Genomic DNA, 17,268 nt, shown 5'->3' with positions numbered 1-17,268 from the left:
CGCACAGTGGCGCAGGCCGACTCCTCTGGAGCCCGGGACCCGCGCAGCTGCCGGCCTCCCTGCAGCCAGAGGCCTGCCGCGGGACTCTGCTCCCCCACTCTCTTGCCTGCCCGCCTGCCTTCCTGCCAGTCCCGGGCGGGGGCCCTGCTCTTTGATCTTCTGTCAACGGCCCGACAACGACCGCAGCCGCAGGGGGCGCCAGCCGCCCGGCCTCCTTAGCTTAGGCCCCTCCCACCGGCAGCAGCTGCGCCCAACCGGCTGCAAGCGAAAGCCGAGCGCCAGCACCTGCGGGCAGAGGCAAGGGGCAGCTCTCTCTCGGGAGGGAGGGAGGGACGGGGACGCGCGCGCACACACGCCTGCCTGCCGAAACAAAAGAAAGAAAAGGTGGATATACTAAGTTTTTTGGAGGGAAAACGCCCAGCTGTCGAAAGGGGCCCGCCTGCAGGGACGGGGACGGACACACACGCAAGCAAGCAAGCAAGCAAGCAAGCAAGCAAGCCACGCCTGCCTCCCTGGGAAAAGGCTGAAAAACCTAAGTTTTTTGGAGGGAAAACGCACGGGAGCCGAAAAGGGGGCCGGCCTGCTTGCCCAGAGAGTCGAGACGCGGGAAAGCGCACAGAGGGAGCACGGGAACCGAGAGGGCGAGAGAGAGACAGAACACAGAGACACACAGATGGGGGACGAGGGACGAGACCCGAGAAGAAGGAGCTCCAGTCCACTTCGCTTGCTCGCTCGCTACCTACCTACGTCTGTCTTTTCACCGCTGAGAGAAGGTGGTGCACCGCTCCCGGAGGCGCTGCAATACCGGGCCGATGCGTGGAGAGGACGGAGCAAGCTCCTGATCCAGCTCCCTGTTCCAAAAATCCGTTTAATATGTGGTCCCCCGATGGGGGACGTATCAGATATTAAACTGATAAGAACAGATACTACACTTGATCTTAGCCAAAAGGCCGAGAAGCGATGCCCACAAAGGCGCGGACCGACGCGCGGGCGTTCCGCTGGCGCACAGTGGCGCAGGCCGACTCCTCTGGAGCCCGGGACCCGCGCAGCTGCCGGCCTCCCTGCAGCCAGAGGCCTGCCGCGGGACTCTGCTCCCCCACTCTCTTGCCTGCCCGCCTGCCTTCCTGCCAGTCCCGGGCGGGGGCCCTGCTCTTTGATCTTCTGTCAACGGCCCGACAACGACCGCAGCCGCAGGGGGCGCCAGCCGCCCGGCCTCCTTAGCTTAGGCCCCTCCCACCGGCAGCAGCTGCGCCCAACCGGCTGCAAGCGAAAGCCGAGCGCCAGCACCTGCGGGCAGAGGCAAGGGGCAGCTCTCTCTCGGGAGGGAGGGAGGGACGGGGACGCGCGCGCACACACGCCTGCCTGCCGAAACAAAAGAAAGAAAAGGTGGATATACTAAGTTTTTTGGAGGGAAAACGCCCAGCTGTCGAAAGGGGCCCGCCTGCAGGGACGGGGACGGACACACACGCAAGCAAGCAAGCAAGCAAGCAAGCAAGCAAGCCACGCCTGCCTCCCTGGGAAAAGGCTGAAAAACCTAAGTTTTTTGGAGGGAAAACGCACGGGAGCCGAAAAGGGGGCCGGCCTGCTTGCCCAGAGAGTCGAGACGCGGGAAAGCGCACAGAGGGAGCACGGGAACCGAGAGGGCGAGAGAGAGACAGAACACAGAGACACACAGATGGGGGACGAGGGACGAGACCCGAGAAGAAGGAGCTCCAGTCCACTTCGCTTGCTCGCTCGCTACCTACCTACGTCTGTCTTTTCACCGCTGAGAGAAGGTGGTGCACCGCTCCCGGAGGCGCTGCAATACCGGGCCGATGCGTGGAGAGGACGGAGCAAGCTCCTGATCCAGCTCCCTGTTCCAAAAATCCGTTTAATATGTGGTCCCCCGATGGGGGACGTATCAGATATTAAACTGATAAGAACAGATACTACACTTGATCTTAGCCAAAAGGCCGAGAAGCGATGCCCACAAAGGCGCGGACCGACGCGCGGGCGTTCCGCTGGCGCACAGTGGCGCAGGCCGACTCCTCTGGAGCCCGGGACCCGCGCAGCTGCCGGCCTCCCTGCAGCCAGAGGCCTGCCGCGGGACTCTGCTCCCCCACTCTCTTGCCTGCCCGCCTGCCTTCCTGCCAGTCCCGGGCGGGGGCCCTGCTCTTTGATCTTCTGTCAACGGCCCGACAACGACCGCAGCCGCAGGGGGCGCCAGCCGCCCGGCCTCCTTAGCTTAGGCCCCTCCCACCGGCAGCAGCTGCGCCCAACCGGCTGCAAGCGAAAGCCGAGCGCCAGCACCTGCGGGCAGAGGCAAGGGGCAGCTCTCTCTCGGGAGGGAGGGAGGGACGGGGACGCGCGCGCACACACGCCTGCCTGCCGAAACAAAAGAAAGAAAAGGTGGATATACTAAGTTTTTTGGAGGGAAAACGCCCAGCTGTCGAAAGGGGCCCGCCTGCAGGGACGGGGACGGACACACACGCAAGCAAGCAAGCAAGCAAGCAAGCAAGCAAGCCACGCCTGCCTCCCTGGGAAAAGGCTGAAAAACCTAAGTTTTTTGGAGGGAAAACGCACGGGAGCCGAAAAGGGGGCCGGCCTGCTTGCCCAGAGAGTCGAGACGCGGGAAAGCGCACAGAGGGAGCACGGGAACCGAGAGGGCGAGAGAGAGACAGAACACAGAGACACACAGATGGGGGACGAGGGACGAGACCCGAGAAGAAGGAGCTCCAGTCCACTTCGCTTGCTCGCTCGCTACCTACCTACGTCTGTCTTTTCACCGCTGAGAGAAGGTGGTGCACCGCTCCCGGAGGCGCTGCAATACCGGGCCGATGCGTGGAGAGGACGGAGCAAGCTCCTGATCCAGCTCCCTGTTCCAAAAATCCGTTTAATATGTGGTCCCCCGATGGGGGACGTATCAGATATTAAACTGATAAGAACAGATACTACACTTGATCTTAGCCAAAAGGCCGAGAAGCGATGCCCACAAAGGCGCGGACCGACGCGCGGGCGTTCCGCTGGCGCACAGTGGCGCAGGCCGACTCCTCTGGAGCCCGGGACCCGCGCAGCTGCCGGCCTCCCTGCAGCCAGAGGCCTGCCGCGGGACTCTGCTCCCCCACTCTCTTGCCTGCCCGCCTGCCTTCCTGCCAGTCCCGGGCGGGGGCCCTGCTCTTTGATCTTCTGTCAACGGCCCGACAACGACCGCAGCCGCAGGGGGCGCCAGCCGCCCGGCCTCCTTAGCTTAGGCCCCTCCCACCGGCAGCAGCTGCGCCCAACCGGCTGCAAGCGAAAGCCGAGCGCCAGCACCTGCGGGCAGAGGCAAGGGGCAGCTCTCTCTCGGGAGGGAGGGAGGGACGGGGACGCGCGCGCACACACGCCTGCCTGCCGAAACAAAAGAAAGAAAAGGTGGATATACTAAGTTTTTTGGAGGGAAAACGCCCAGCTGTCGAAAGGGGCCCGCCTGCAGGGACGGGGACGGACACACACGCAAGCAAGCAAGCAAGCAAGCAAGCAAGCAAGCCACGCCTGCCTCCCTGGGAAAAGGCTGAAAAACCTAAGTTTTTTGGAGGGAAAACGCACGGGAGCCGAAAAGGGGGCCGGCCTGCTTGCCCAGAGAGTCGAGACGCGGGAAAGCGCACAGAGGGAGCACGGGAACCGAGAGGGCGAGAGAGAGACAGAACACAGAGACACACAGATGGGGGACGAGGGACGAGACCCGAGAAGAAGGAGCTCCAGTCCACTTCGCTTGCTCGCTCGCTACCTACCTACGTCTGTCTTTTCACCGCTGAGAGAAGGTGGTGCACCGCTCCCGGAGGCGCTGCAATACCGGGCCGATGCGTGGAGAGGACGGAGCAAGCTCCTGATCCAGCTCCCTGTTCCAAAAATCCGTTTAATATGTGGTCCCCCGATGGGGGACGTATCAGATATTAAACTGATAAGAACAGATACTACACTTGATCTTAGCCAAAAGGCCGAGAAGCGATGCCCACAAAGGCGCGGACCGACGCGCGGGCGTTCCGCTGGCGCACAGTGGCGCAGGCCGACTCCTCTGGAGCCCGGGACCCGCGCAGCTGCCGGCCTCCCTGCAGCCAGAGGCCTGCCGCGGGACTCTGCTCCCCCACTCTCTTGCCTGCCCGCCTGCCTTCCTGCCAGTCCCGGGCGGGGGCCCTGCTCTTTGATCTTCTGTCAACGGCCCGACAACGACCGCAGCCGCAGGGGGCGCCAGCCGCCCGGCCTCCTTAGCTTAGGCCCCTCCCACCGGCAGCAGCTGCGCCCAACCGGCTGCAAGCGAAAGCCGAGCGCCAGCACCTGCGGGCAGAGGCAAGGGGCAGCTCTCTCTCGGGAGGGAGGGAGGGACGGGGACGCGCGCGCACACACGCCTGCCTGCCGAAACAAAAGAAAGAAAAGGTGGATATACTAAGTTTTTTGGAGGGAAAACGCCCAGCTGTCGAAAGGGGCCCGCCTGCAGGGACGGGGACGGACACACACGCAAGCAAGCAAGCAAGCAAGCAAGCAAGCAAGCCACGCCTGCCTCCCTGGGAAAAGGCTGAAAAACCTAAGTTTTTTGGAGGGAAAACGCACGGGAGCCGAAAAGGGGGCCGGCCTGCTTGCCCAGAGAGTCGAGACGCGGGAAAGCGCACAGAGGGAGCACGGGAACCGAGAGGGCGAGAGAGAGACAGAACACAGAGACACACAGATGGGGGACGAGGGACGAGACCCGAGAAGAAGGAGCTCCAGTCCACTTCGCTTGCTCGCTCGCTACCTACCTACGTCTGTCTTTTCACCGCTGAGAGAAGGTGGTGCACCGCTCCCGGAGGCGCTGCAATACCGGGCCGATGCGTGGAGAGGACGGAGCAAGCTCCTGATCCAGCTCCCTGTTCCAAAAATCCGTTTAATATGTGGTCCCCCGATGGGGGACGTATCAGATATTAAACTGATAAGAACAGATACTACACTTGATCTTAGCCAAAAGGCCGAGAAGCGATGCCCACAAAGGCGCGGACCGACGCGCGGGCGTTCCGCTGGCGCACAGTGGCGCAGGCCGACTCCTCTGGAGCCCGGGACCCGCGCAGCTGCCGGCCTCCCTGCAGCCAGAGGCCTGCCGCGGGACTCTGCTCCCCCACTCTCTTGCCTGCCCGCCTGCCTTCCTGCCAGTCCCGGGCGGGGGCCCTGCTCTTTGATCTTCTGTCAACGGCCCGACAACGACCGCAGCCGCAGGGGGCGCCAGCCGCCCGGCCTCCTTAGCTTAGGCCCCTCCCACCGGCAGCAGCTGCGCCCAACCGGCTGCAAGCGAAAGCCGAGCGCCAGCACCTGCGGGCAGAGGCAAGGGGCAGCTCTCTCTCGGGAGGGAGGGAGGGACGGGGACGCGCGCGCACACACGCCTGCCTGCCGAAACAAAAGAAAGAAAAGGTGGATATACTAAGTTTTTTGGAGGGAAAACGCCCAGCTGTCGAAAGGGGCCCGCCTGCAGGGACGGGGACGGACACACACGCAAGCAAGCAAGCAAGCAAGCAAGCAAGCAAGCCACGCCTGCCTCCCTGGGAAAAGGCTGAAAAACCTAAGTTTTTTGGAGGGAAAACGCACGGGAGCCGAAAAGGGGGCCGGCCTGCTTGCCCAGAGAGTCGAGACGCGGGAAAGCGCACAGAGGGAGCACGGGAACCGAGAGGGCGAGAGAGAGACAGAACACAGAGACACACAGATGGGGGACGAGGGACGAGACCCGAGAAGAAGGAGCTCCAGTCCACTTCGCTTGCTCGCTCGCTACCTACCTACGTCTGTCTTTTCACCGCTGAGAGAAGGTGGTGCACCGCTCCCGGAGGCGCTGCAATACCGGGCCGATGCGTGGAGAGGACGGAGCAAGCTCCTGATCCAGCTCCCTGTTCCAAAAATCCGTTTAATATGTGGTCCCCCGATGGGGGACGTATCAGATATTAAACTGATAAGAACAGATACTACACTTGATCTTAGCCAAAAGGCCGAGAAGCGATGCCCACAAAGGCGCGGACCGACGCGCGGGCGTTCCGCTGGCGCACAGTGGCGCAGGCCGACTCCTCTGGAGCCCGGGACCCGCGCAGCTGCCGGCCTCCCTGCAGCCAGAGGCCTGCCGCGGGACTCTGCTCCCCCACTCTCTTGCCTGCCCGCCTGCCTTCCTGCCAGTCCCGGGCGGGGGCCCTGCTCTTTGATCTTCTGTCAACGGCCCGACAACGACCGCAGCCGCAGGGGGCGCCAGCCGCCCGGCCTCCTTAGCTTAGGCCCCTCCCACCGGCAGCAGCTGCGCCCAACCGGCTGCAAGCGAAAGCCGAGCGCCAGCACCTGCGGGCAGAGGCAAGGGGCAGCTCTCTCTCGGGAGGGAGGGAGGGACGGGGACGCGCGCGCACACACGCCTGCCTGCCGAAACAAAAGAAAGAAAAGGTGGATATACTAAGTTTTTTGGAGGGAAAACGCCCAGCTGTCGAAAGGGGCCCGCCTGCAGGGACGGGGACGGACACACACGCAAGCAAGCAAGCAAGCAAGCAAGCAAGCAAGCCACGCCTGCCTCCCTGGGAAAAGGCTGAAAAACCTAAGTTTTTTGGAGGGAAAACGCACGGGAGCCGAAAAGGGGGCCGGCCTGCTTGCCCAGAGAGTCGAGACGCGGGAAAGCGCACAGAGGGAGCACGGGAACCGAGAGGGCGAGAGAGAGACAGAACACAGAGACACACAGATGGGGGACGAGGGACGAGACCCGAGAAGAAGGAGCTCCAGTCCACTTCGCTTGCTCGCTCGCTACCTACCTACGTCTGTCTTTTCACCGCTGAGAGAAGGTGGTGCACCGCTCCCGGAGGCGCTGCAATACCGGGCCGATGCGTGGAGAGGACGGAGCAAGCTCCTGATCCAGCTCCCTGTTCCAAAAATCCGTTTAATATGTGGTCCCCCGATGGGGGACGTATCAGATATTAAACTGATAAGAACAGATACTACACTTGATCTTAGCCAAAAGGCCGAGAAGCGATGCCCACAAAGGCGCGGACCGACGCGCGGGCGTTCCGCTGGCGCACAGTGGCGCAGGCCGACTCCTCTGGAGCCCGGGACCCGCGCAGCTGCCGGCCTCCCTGCAGCCAGAGGCCTGCCGCGGGACTCTGCTCCCCCACTCTCTTGCCTGCCCGCCTGCCTTCCTGCCAGTCCCGGGCGGGGGCCCTGCTCTTTGATCTTCTGTCAACGGCCCGACAACGACCGCAGCCGCAGGGGGCGCCAGCCGCCCGGCCTCCTTAGCTTAGGCCCCTCCCACCGGCAGCAGCTGCGCCCAACCGGCTGCAAGCGAAAGCCGAGCGCCAGCACCTGCGGGCAGAGGCAAGGGGCAGCTCTCTCTCGGGAGGGAGGGAGGGACGGGGACGCGCGCGCACACACGCCTGCCTGCCGAAACAAAAGAAAGAAAAGGTGGATATACTAAGTTTTTTGGAGGGAAAACGCCCAGCTGTCGAAAGGGGCCCGCCTGCAGGGACGGGGACGGACACACACGCAAGCAAGCAAGCAAGCAAGCAAGCAAGCAAGCCACGCCTGCCTCCCTGGGAAAAGGCTGAAAAACCTAAGTTTTTTGGAGGGAAAACGCACGGGAGCCGAAAAGGGGGCCGGCCTGCTTGCCCAGAGAGTCGAGACGCGGGAAAGCGCACAGAGGGAGCACGGGAACCGAGAGGGCGAGAGAGAGACAGAACACAGAGACACACAGATGGGGGACGAGGGACGAGACCCGAGAAGAAGGAGCTCCAGTCCACTTCGCTTGCTCGCTCGCTACCTACCTACGTCTGTCTTTTCACCGCTGAGAGAAGGTGGTGCACCGCTCCCGGAGGCGCTGCAATACCGGGCCGATGCGTGGAGAGGACGGAGCAAGCTCCTGATCCAGCTCCCTGTTCCAAAAATCCGTTTAATATGTGGTCCCCCGATGGGGGACGTATCAGATATTAAACTGATAAGAACAGATACTACACTTGATCTTAGCCAAAAGGCCGAGAAGCGATGCCCACAAAGGCGCGGACCGACGCGCGGGCGTTCCGCTGGCGCACAGTGGCGCAGGCCGACTCCTCTGGAGCCCGGGACCCGCGCAGCTGCCGGCCTCCCTGCAGCCAGAGGCCTGCCGCGGGACTCTGCTCCCCCACTCTCTTGCCTGCCCGCCTGCCTTCCTGCCAGTCCCGGGCGGGGGCCCTGCTCTTTGATCTTCTGTCAACGGCCCGACAACGACCGCAGCCGCAGGGGGCGCCAGCCGCCCGGCCTCCTTAGCTTAGGCCCCTCCCACCGGCAGCAGCTGCGCCCAACCGGCTGCAAGCGAAAGCCGAGCGCCAGCACCTGCGGGCAGAGGCAAGGGGCAGCTCTCTCTCGGGAGGGAGGGAGGGACGGGGACGCGCGCGCACACACGCCTGCCTGCCGAAACAAAAGAAAGAAAAGGTGGATATACTAAGTTTTTTGGAGGGAAAACGCCCAGCTGTCGAAAGGGGCCCGCCTGCAGGGACGGGGACGGACACACACGCAAGCAAGCAAGCAAGCAAGCAAGCAAGCAAGCCACGCCTGCCTCCCTGGGAAAAGGCTGAAAAACCTAAGTTTTTTGGAGGGAAAACGCACGGGAGCCGAAAAGGGGGCCGGCCTGCTTGCCCAGAGAGTCGAGACGCGGGAAAGCGCACAGAGGGAGCACGGGAACCGAGAGGGCGAGAGAGAGACAGAACACAGAGACACACAGATGGGGGACGAGGGACGAGACCCGAGAAGAAGGAGCTCCAGTCCACTTCGCTTGCTCGCTCGCTACCTACCTACGTCTGTCTTTTCACCGCTGAGAGAAGGTGGTGCACCGCTCCCGGAGGCGCTGCAATACCGGGCCGATGCGTGGAGAGGACGGAGCAAGCTCCTGATCCAGCTCCCTGTTCCAAAAATCCGTTTAATATGTGGTCCCCCGATGGGGGACGTATCAGATATTAAACTGATAAGAACAGATACTACACTTGATCTTAGCCAAAAGGCCGAGAAGCGATGCCCACAAAGGCGCGGACCGACGCGCGGGCGTTCCGCTGGCGCACAGTGGCGCAGGCCGACTCCTCTGGAGCCCGGGACCCGCGCAGCTGCCGGCCTCCCTGCAGCCAGAGGCCTGCCGCGGGACTCTGCTCCCCCACTCTCTTGCCTGCCCGCCTGCCTTCCTGCCAGTCCCGGGCGGGGGCCCTGCTCTTTGATCTTCTGTCAACGGCCCGACAACGACCGCAGCCGCAGGGGGCGCCAGCCGCCCGGCCTCCTTAGCTTAGGCCCCTCCCACCGGCAGCAGCTGCGCCCAACCGGCTGCAAGCGAAAGCCGAGCGCCAGCACCTGCGGGCAGAGGCAAGGGGCAGCTCTCTCTCGGGAGGGAGGGAGGGACGGGGACGCGCGCGCACACACGCCTGCCTGCCGAAACAAAAGAAAGAAAAGGTGGATATACTAAGTTTTTTGGAGGGAAAACGCCCAGCTGTCGAAAGGGGCCCGCCTGCAGGGACGGGGACGGACACACACGCAAGCAAGCAAGCAAGCAAGCAAGCAAGCAAGCCACGCCTGCCTCCCTGGGAAAAGGCTGAAAAACCTAAGTTTTTTGGAGGGAAAACGCACGGGAGCCGAAAAGGGGGCCGGCCTGCTTGCCCAGAGAGTCGAGACGCGGGAAAGCGCACAGAGGGAGCACGGGAACCGAGAGGGCGAGAGAGAGACAGAACACAGAGACACACAGATGGGGGACGAGGGACGAGACCCGAGAAGAAGGAGCTCCAGTCCACTTCGCTTGCTCGCTCGCTACCTACCTACGTCTGTCTTTTCACCGCTGAGAGAAGGTGGTGCACCGCTCCCGGAGGCGCTGCAATACCGGGCCGATGCGTGGAGAGGACGGAGCAAGCTCCTGATCCAGCTCCCTGTTCCAAAAATCCGTTTAATATGTGGTCCCCCGATGGGGGACGTATCAGATATTAAACTGATAAGAACAGATACTACACTTGATCTTAGCCAAAAGGCCGAGAAGCGATGCCCACAAAGGCGCGGACCGACGCGCGGGCGTTCCGCTGGCGCACAGTGGCGCAGGCCGACTCCTCTGGAGCCCGGGACCCGCGCAGCTGCCGGCCTCCCTGCAGCCAGAGGCCTGCCGCGGGACTCTGCTCCCCCACTCTCTTGCCTGCCCGCCTGCCTTCCTGCCAGTCCCGGGCGGGGGCCCTGCTCTTTGATCTTCTGTCAACGGCCCGACAACGACCGCAGCCGCAGGGGGCGCCAGCCGCCCGGCCTCCTTAGCTTAGGCCCCTCCCACCGGCAGCAGCTGCGCCCAACCGGCTGCAAGCGAAAGCCGAGCGCCAGCACCTGCGGGCAGAGGCAAGGGGCAGCTCTCTCTCGGGAGGGAGGGAGGGACGGGGACGCGCGCGCACACACGCCTGCCTGCCGAAACAAAAGAAAGAAAAGGTGGATATACTAAGTTTTTTGGAGGGAAAACGCCCAGCTGTCGAAAGGGGCCCGCCTGCAGGGACGGGGACGGACACACACGCAAGCAAGCAAGCAAGCAAGCAAGCAAGCAAGCCACGCCTGCCTCCCTGGGAAAAGGCTGAAAAACCTAAGTTTTTTGGAGGGAAAACGCACGGGAGCCGAAAAGGGGGCCGGCCTGCTTGCCCAGAGAGTCGAGACGCGGGAAAGCGCACAGAGGGAGCACGGGAACCGAGAGGGCGAGAGAGAGACAGAACACAGAGACACACAGATGGGGGACGAGGGACGAGACCCGAGAAGAAGGAGCTCCAGTCCACTTCGCTTGCTCGCTCGCTACCTACCTACGTCTGTCTTTTCACCGCTGAGAGAAGGTGGTGCACCGCTCCCGGAGGCGCTGCAATACCGGGCCGATGCGTGGAGAGGACGGAGCAAGCTCCTGATCCAGCTCCCTGTTCCAAAAATCCGTTTAATATGTGGTCCCCCGATGGGGGACGTATCAGATATTAAACTGATAAGAACAGATACTACACTTGATCTTAGCCAAAAGGCCGAGAAGCGATGCCCACAAAGGCGCGGACCGACGCGCGGGCGTTCCGCTGGCGCACAGTGGCGCAGGCCGACTCCTCTGGAGCCCGGGACCCGCGCAGCTGCCGGCCTCCCTGCAGCCAGAGGCCTGCCGCGGGACTCTGCTCCCCCACTCTCTTGCCTGCCCGCCTGCCTTCCTGCCAGTCCCGGGCGGGGGCCCTGCTCTTTGATCTTCTGTCAACGGCCCGACAACGACCGCAGCCGCAGGGGGCGCCAGCCGCCCGGCCTCCTTAGCTTAGGCCCCTCCCACCGGCAGCAGCTGCGCCCAACCGGCTGCAAGCGAAAGCCGAGCGCCAGCACCTGCGGGCAGAGGCAAGGGGCAGCTCTCTCTCGGGAGGGAGGGAGGGACGGGGACGCGCGCGCACACACGCCTGCCTGCCGAAACAAAAGAAAGAAAAGGTGGATATACTAAGTTTTTTGGAGGGAAAACGCCCAGCTGTCGAAAGGGGCCCGCCTGCAGGGACGGGGACGGACACACACGCAAGCAAGCAAGCAAGCAAGCAAGCAAGCAAGCCACGCCTGCCTCCCTGGGAAAAGGCTGAAAAACCTAAGTTTTTTGGAGGGAAAACGCACGGGAGCCGAAAAGGGGGCCGGCCTGCTTGCCCAGAGAGTCGAGACGCGGGAAAGCGCACAGAGGGAGCACGGGAACCGAGAGGGCGAGAGAGAGACAGAACACAGAGACACACAGATGGGGGACGAGGGACGAGACCCGAGAAGAAGGAGCTCCAGTCCACTTCGCTTGCTCGCTCGCTACCTACCTACGTCTGTCTTTTCACCGCTGAGAGAAGGTGGTGCACCGCTCCCGGAGGCGCTGCAATACCGGGCCGATGCGTGGAGAGGACGGAGCAAGCTCCTGATCCAGCTCCCTGTTCCAAAAATCCGTTTAATATGTGGTCCCCCGATGGGGGACGTATCAGATATTAAACTGATAAGAACAGATACTACACTTGATCTTAGCCAAAAGGCCGAGAAGCGATGCCCACAAAGGCGCGGACCGACGCGCGGGCGTTCCGCTGGCGCACAGTGGCGCAGGCCGACTCCTCTGGAGCCCGGGACCCGCGCAGCTGCCGGCCTCCCTGCAGCCAGAGGCCTGCCGCGGGACTCTGCTCCCCCACTCTCTTGCCTGCCCGCCTGCCTTCCTGCCAGTCCCGGGCGGGGGCCCTGCTCTTTGATCTTCTGTCAACGGCCCGACAACGACCGCAGCCGCAGGGGGCGCCAGCCGCCCGGCCTCCTTAGCTTAGGCCCCTCCCACCGGCAGCAGCTGCGCCCAACCGGCTGCAAGCGAAAGCCGAGCGCCAGCACCTGCGGGCAGAGGCAAGGGGCAGCTCTCTCTCGGGAGGGAGGGAGGGACGGGGACGCGCGCGCACACACGCCTGCCTGCCGAAACAAAAGAAAGAAAAGGTGGATATACTAAGTTTTTTGGAGGGAAAACGCCCAGCTGTCGAAAGGGGCCCGCCTGCAGGGACGGGGACGGACACACACGCAAGCAAGCAAGCAAGCAAGCAAGCAAGCAAGCCACGCCTGCCTCCCTGGGAAAAGGCTGAAAAACCTAAGTTTTTTGGAGGGAAAACGCACGGGAGCCGAAAAGGGGGCCGGCCTGCTTGCCCAGAGAGTCGAGACGCGGGAAAGCGCACAGAGGGAGCACGGGAACCGAGAGGGCGAGAGAGAGACAGAACACAGAGACACACAGATGGGGGACGAGGGACGAGACCCGAGAAGAAGGAGCTCCAGTCCACTTCGCTTGCTCGCTCGCTACCTACCTACGTCTGTCTTTTCACCGCTGAGAGAAGGTGGTGCACCGCTCCCGGAGGCGCTGCAATACCGGGCCGATGCGTGGAGAGGACGGAGCAAGCTCCTGATCCAGCTCCCTGTTCCAAAAATCCGTTTAATATGTGGTCCCCCGATGGGGGACGTATCAGATATTAAACTGATAAGAACAGATACTACACTTGATCTTAGCCAAAAGGCCGAGAAGCGATGCCCACAAAGGCGCGGACCGACGCGCGGGCGTTCCGCTGGCGCACAGTGGCGCAGGCCGACTCCTCTGGAGCCCGGGACCCGCGCAGCTGCCGGCCTCCCTGCAGCCAGAGGCCTGCCGCGGGACTCTGCTCCCCCACTCTCTTGCCTGCCCGCCTGCCTTCCTGCCAGTCCCGGGCGGGGGCCCTGCTCTTTGATCTTCTGTCAACGGCCCGACAACGACCGCAGCCGCAGGGGGCGCCAGCCGCCCGGCCTCCTTAGCTTAGGCCCCTCCCACCGGCAGCAGCTGCGCCCAACCGGCTGCAAGCGAAAGCCGAGCGCCAGCACCTGCGGGCAGAGGCAAGGGGCAGCTCTCTCTCGGGAGGGAGGGAGGGACGGGGACGCGCGCGCACACACGCCTGCCTGCCGAAACAAAAGAAAGAAAAGGTGGATATACTAAGTTTTTTGGAGGGAAAACGCCCAGCTGTCGAAAGGGGCCCGCCTGCAGGGACGGGGACGGACACACACGCAAGCAAGCAAGCAAGCAAGCAAGCAAGCAAGCCACGCCTGCCTCCCTGGGAAAAGGCTGAAAAACCTAAGTTTTTTGGAGGGAAAACGCACGGGAGCCGAAAAGGGGGCCGGCCTGCTTGCCCAGAGAGTCGAGACGCGGGAAAGCGCACAGAGGGAGCACGGGAACCGAGAGGGCGAGAGAGAGACAGAACACAGAGACACACAGATGGGGGACGAGGGACGAGACCCGAGAAGAAGGAGCTCCAGTCCACTTCGCTTGCTCGCTCGCTACCTACCTACGTCTGTCTTTTCACCGCTGAGAGAAGGTGGTGCACCGCTCCCGGAGGCGCTGCAATACCGGGCCGATGCGTGGAGAGGACGGAGCAAGCTCCTGATCCAGCTCCCTGTTCCAAAAAATCCGTTTAATATGTGGTCCCCCGATGGGGGACGTATCAGATATTAAACTGATAAGAACAGATACTACACTTGATCTTAGCCAAAAGGCCGAGAAGCGATGCCCACAAAGGCGCGGACCGACGCGCGGGCGTTCCGCTGGCGCACAGTGGCGCAGGCCGACTCCTCTGGAGCCCGGGACCCGCGCAGCTGCCGGCCTCCCTGCAGCCAGAGGCCTGCCGCGGGACTCTGCTCCCCCACTCTCTTGCCTGCCCGCCTGCCTTCCTGCCAGTCCCGGGCGGGGGCCCTGCTCTTTGATCTTCTGTCAACGGCCCGACAACGACCGCAGCCGCAGGGGGCGCCAGCCGCCCGGCCTCCTTAGCTTAGGCCCCTCCCACCGGCAGCAGCTGCGCCCAACCGGCTGCAAGCGAAAGCCGAGCGCCAGCACCTGCGGGCAGAGGCAAGGGGCAGCTCTCTCTCGGGAGGGAGGGAGGGACGGGGACGCGCGCGCACACACGCCTGCCTGCCGAAACAAAAGAAAGAAAAGGTGGATATACTAAGTTTTTTGGAGGGAAAACGCCCAGCTGTCGAAAGGGGGCCCGCCTGCAGGGACGGGGACGGACACACACGCAAGCAAGCAAGCAAGCAAGCAAGCAAGCAAGCCACGCCTGCCTCCCTGGGAAAAGGCTGAAAAACCTAAGTTTTTTGGAGGGAAAACGCACGGGAGCCGAAAAGGGGGCCGGCCTGCTTGCCCAGAGAGTCGAGACGCGGGAAAGCGCACAGAGGGAGCACGGGAACCGAGAGGGCGAGAGAGAGACAGAACACAGAGACACACAGATGGGGGACGAGGGGACGAGACCCGAGAAGAAGGAGCTCCAGTCCACTTCGCTTGCTCGCTCGCTACCTACCTACGTCTGTCTTTTCACCGCTGAGAGAAGGTGGTGCACCGCTCCCGGAGGCGCTGCAATACCGGGCCGATGCGTGGAGAGGACGGAGCAAGCTCCTGATCCAGCTCCCTGTTCCAAAAATCCGTTTAATATGTGGTCCCCCGATGGGGGACGTATCAGATATTAAACTGATAAGAACAGATACTACACTTGATCTTAGCCAAAAGGCCGAGAAGCGATGCCCACAAAGGCGCGGACCGACGCGCGGGCGTTCCGCTGGCGCACAGTGGCGCAGGCCGACTCCTCTGGAGCCCGGGACCCGCGCAGCTGCCGGCCTCCCTGCAGCCAGAGGCCTGCCGCGGGACTCTGCTCCCCCACTCTCTTGCCTGCCCGCCTGCCTTCCTGCCAGTCCCGGGCGGGGGCCCTGCTCTTTGATCTTCTGTCAACGGCCCGACAACGACCGCAGCCGCAGGGGGCGCCAGCCGCCCGGCCTCCTTAGCTTAGGCCCCTCCCACCGGCAGCAGCTGCGCCCAACCGGCTGCAAGCGAAAGCCGAGCGCCAGCACCTGCGGGCAGAGGCAAGGGGCAGCTCTCTCTCGGGAGGGAGGGAGGGACGGGGACGCGCGCGCACACACGCCTGCCTGCCGAAACAAAAGAAAGAAAAGGTGGATATACTAAGTTTTTTGGAGGGAAAACGCCCAGCTGTCGAAAGGGGCCCGCCTGCAGGGACGGGGACGGACACACACGCAAGCAAGCAAGCAAGCAAGCAAGCAAGCAAGCCACGCCTGCCTCCCTGGGAAAAGGCTGAAAAACCTAAGTTTTTTGGAGGGAAAACGCACGGGAGCCGAAAAGGGGGCCGGCCTGCTTGCCCAGAGAGTCGAGACGCGGGAAAGCGCACAGAGGGAGCACGGGAACCGAGAGGGCGAGAGAGAGACAGAACACAGAGACACACAGATGGGGGACGAGGGACGAGACCCGAGAAGAAGGAGCTCCAGTCCACTTCGCTTGCTCGCTCGCTACCTACCTACGTCTGTCTTTTCACCGCTGAGAGAAGGTGGTGCACCGCTCCCGGAGGCGCTGCAATACCGGGCCGATGCGTGGAGAGGACGGAGCAAGCTCCTGATCCAGCTCCCTGTTCCAAAAATCCGTTTAATATGTGGTCCCCCGATGGGGGACGTATCAGATATTAAACTGATAAGAACAGATACTACACTTGATCTTAGCCAAAAGGCCGAGAAGCGATGCCCACAAAGGCGCGGACCGACGCGCGGGCGTTCCGCTGGCGCACAGTGGCGCAGGCCGACTCCTCTGGAGCCCGGGACCCGCGCAGCTGCCGGCCTCCCTGCAGCCAGAGGCCTGCCGCGGGACTCTGCTCCCCCACTCTCTTGCCTGCCCGCCTGCCTTCCTGCCAGTCCCGGGCGGGGGCCCTGCTCTTTGATCTTCTGTCAACGGCCCGACAACGACCGCAGCCGCAGGGGGCGCCAGCCGCCCGGCCTCCTTAGCTTAGGCCCCTCCCACCGGCAGCAGCTGCGCCCAACCGGCTGCAAGCGAAAGCCGAGCGCCAGCACCTGCGGGCAGAGGCAAGGGGCAGCTCTCTCTCGGGAGGGAGGGAGGGACGGGGACGCGCGCGCACACACGCCTGCCTGCCGAAACAAAAGAAAGAAAAGGTGGATATACTAAGTTTTTTGGAGGGAAAACGCCCAGCTGTCGAAAGGGGCCCGCCTGCAGGGACGGGGACGGACACACACGCAAGCAAGCAAGCAAGCAAGCAAGCAAGCAAGCCACGCCCTGCCTCCCCTGGGAAAAGGCTGAAAAACCTAAGTTTTTTGGAGGGAAAACGCACGGGAGCCGAAAAGGGGGCCGGCCTGCTTGCCCAGAGAGTCGAGACGCGGGAAAGCGCACAGAGGGAGCACGGGAACCGAGAGGGCGAGAGAGAGACAGAACACAGAGACACACAGATGGGGGACGAGGGACGAGACCCGAGAAGAAGGAGCTCCAGTCCACTTCGCTTGCTCGCTCGCTACCTACCTACGTCTGTCTTTTCACCGCTGAGAGAAGGTGGTGCACCGCTCCCGGAGGCGCTGCAATACCGGGCCGATGCGTGGAGAGGACGGAGCAAGCTCCTGATCCAGCTCCCTGTTCCAAAAATCCGTTTAATATGTGGTCCCCCGATGGGGGACGTATCAGATATTAAACTGATAAGAACAGATACTACACTTGATCTTAGCCAAAAGGCCGAGAAGCGATGCCCACAAAGGCGCGGACCGACGCGCGGGCGTTCCGCTGGCGCACAGTGGCGCAGGCCGACTCCTCTGGAGCCCGGGACCCGCGCAGCTGCCGGCCTCCCTGCAGCCAGAGGCCTGCCGCGGGACTCTGCTCCCCCACTCTCTTGCCTGCCCGCCTGCCTTCCTGCCAGTCCCGGGCGGGGGCCCTGCTCTTTGATCTTCTGTCAACGGCCCGACAACGACCGCAGCCGCAGGGGGCGCCAGCCGCCCGGCCTCCTTAGCTTAGGCCCC

The 17,268-nt window shown here is 63.1% G+C and overlaps 17 non-coding genes across 17 annotated transcripts; all 17 read right to left on the bottom strand.

Moving 5' to 3' along the window:
- Positions 1-771: 771 nt before the first annotated feature.
- LOC148635552 (U2 spliceosomal RNA) lies at positions 772-962 on the bottom strand. The gene has a single exon (XR_015933026.1). It is a non-coding gene; the product is annotated as a U2 spliceosomal RNA (small nuclear RNA).
- An 811-nt stretch (positions 963-1,773) lies between these two features.
- LOC148635551 (U2 spliceosomal RNA) lies at positions 1,774-1,964 on the bottom strand. The gene has a single exon (XR_015933024.1). It is a non-coding gene; the product is annotated as a U2 spliceosomal RNA (small nuclear RNA).
- Positions 1,965-2,775: 811 nt separating this feature from the next.
- On the bottom strand, positions 2,776-2,966 carry LOC148635550 (U2 spliceosomal RNA). The gene has a single exon (XR_015933023.1). It is a non-coding gene; the product is annotated as a U2 spliceosomal RNA (small nuclear RNA).
- An 811-nt stretch (positions 2,967-3,777) lies between these two features.
- LOC148635549 (U2 spliceosomal RNA) lies at positions 3,778-3,968 on the bottom strand. The gene has a single exon (XR_015933022.1). It is a non-coding gene; the product is annotated as a U2 spliceosomal RNA (small nuclear RNA).
- Positions 3,969-4,779: 811 nt separating this feature from the next.
- On the bottom strand, positions 4,780-4,970 carry LOC148635548 (U2 spliceosomal RNA). The gene has a single exon (XR_015933021.1). It is a non-coding gene; the product is annotated as a U2 spliceosomal RNA (small nuclear RNA).
- Positions 4,971-5,781: 811 nt separating this feature from the next.
- Positions 5,782-5,972, bottom strand: LOC148635547 (U2 spliceosomal RNA). The gene has a single exon (XR_015933020.1). It is a non-coding gene; the product is annotated as a U2 spliceosomal RNA (small nuclear RNA).
- An 811-nt stretch (positions 5,973-6,783) lies between these two features.
- Positions 6,784-6,974, bottom strand: LOC148635546 (U2 spliceosomal RNA). Its single transcript, XR_015933019.1, has one exon. It is a non-coding gene; the product is annotated as a U2 spliceosomal RNA (small nuclear RNA).
- Positions 6,975-7,785: 811 nt separating this feature from the next.
- On the bottom strand, positions 7,786-7,976 carry LOC148635545 (U2 spliceosomal RNA). The gene has a single exon (XR_015933018.1). It is a non-coding gene; the product is annotated as a U2 spliceosomal RNA (small nuclear RNA).
- Positions 7,977-8,787: 811 nt separating this feature from the next.
- Positions 8,788-8,978, bottom strand: LOC148635544 (U2 spliceosomal RNA). Its single transcript, XR_015933017.1, has one exon. It is a non-coding gene; the product is annotated as a U2 spliceosomal RNA (small nuclear RNA).
- An 811-nt stretch (positions 8,979-9,789) lies between these two features.
- On the bottom strand, positions 9,790-9,980 carry LOC148635543 (U2 spliceosomal RNA). The gene has a single exon (XR_015933016.1). It is a non-coding gene; the product is annotated as a U2 spliceosomal RNA (small nuclear RNA).
- Positions 9,981-10,791: 811 nt separating this feature from the next.
- LOC148635542 (U2 spliceosomal RNA) lies at positions 10,792-10,982 on the bottom strand. Its single transcript, XR_015933015.1, has one exon. It is a non-coding gene; the product is annotated as a U2 spliceosomal RNA (small nuclear RNA).
- Positions 10,983-11,793: 811 nt separating this feature from the next.
- Positions 11,794-11,984, bottom strand: LOC148635541 (U2 spliceosomal RNA). The gene has a single exon (XR_015933051.1). It is a non-coding gene; the product is annotated as a U2 spliceosomal RNA (small nuclear RNA).
- Positions 11,985-12,795: 811 nt separating this feature from the next.
- Positions 12,796-12,986, bottom strand: LOC148635540 (U2 spliceosomal RNA). The gene has a single exon (XR_015933047.1). It is a non-coding gene; the product is annotated as a U2 spliceosomal RNA (small nuclear RNA).
- Positions 12,987-13,797: 811 nt separating this feature from the next.
- On the bottom strand, positions 13,798-13,989 carry LOC148635539 (U2 spliceosomal RNA). Its single transcript, XR_015933050.1, has one exon. It is a non-coding gene; the product is annotated as a U2 spliceosomal RNA (small nuclear RNA).
- An 813-nt stretch (positions 13,990-14,802) lies between these two features.
- Positions 14,803-14,993, bottom strand: LOC148635538 (U2 spliceosomal RNA). The gene has a single exon (XR_015933036.1). It is a non-coding gene; the product is annotated as a U2 spliceosomal RNA (small nuclear RNA).
- Positions 14,994-15,804: 811 nt separating this feature from the next.
- Positions 15,805-15,995, bottom strand: LOC148635537 (U2 spliceosomal RNA). Its single transcript, XR_015933025.1, has one exon. It is a non-coding gene; the product is annotated as a U2 spliceosomal RNA (small nuclear RNA).
- Positions 15,996-16,808: 813 nt separating this feature from the next.
- On the bottom strand, positions 16,809-16,999 carry LOC148635536 (U2 spliceosomal RNA). The gene has a single exon (XR_015933014.1). It is a non-coding gene; the product is annotated as a U2 spliceosomal RNA (small nuclear RNA).
- Positions 17,000-17,268: the final 269 nt, after the last annotated feature.

This window comes from Lepisosteus platostomus, unplaced genomic scaffold (genome assembly GCF_059453375.1).
Source record: "Lepisosteus platostomus isolate fLepPlt1 unplaced genomic scaffold, fLepPlt1.hap1 Scaffold_243_H1, whole genome shotgun sequence".
In the NCBI taxonomy this organism is placed as follows: domain Eukaryota; kingdom Metazoa; phylum Chordata; class Actinopteri; order Semionotiformes; family Lepisosteidae; genus Lepisosteus; species Lepisosteus platostomus.
Note: the sequence above shows the minus strand (reverse complement) of the source record. Positions and strands in the feature narration are given on the sequence as shown.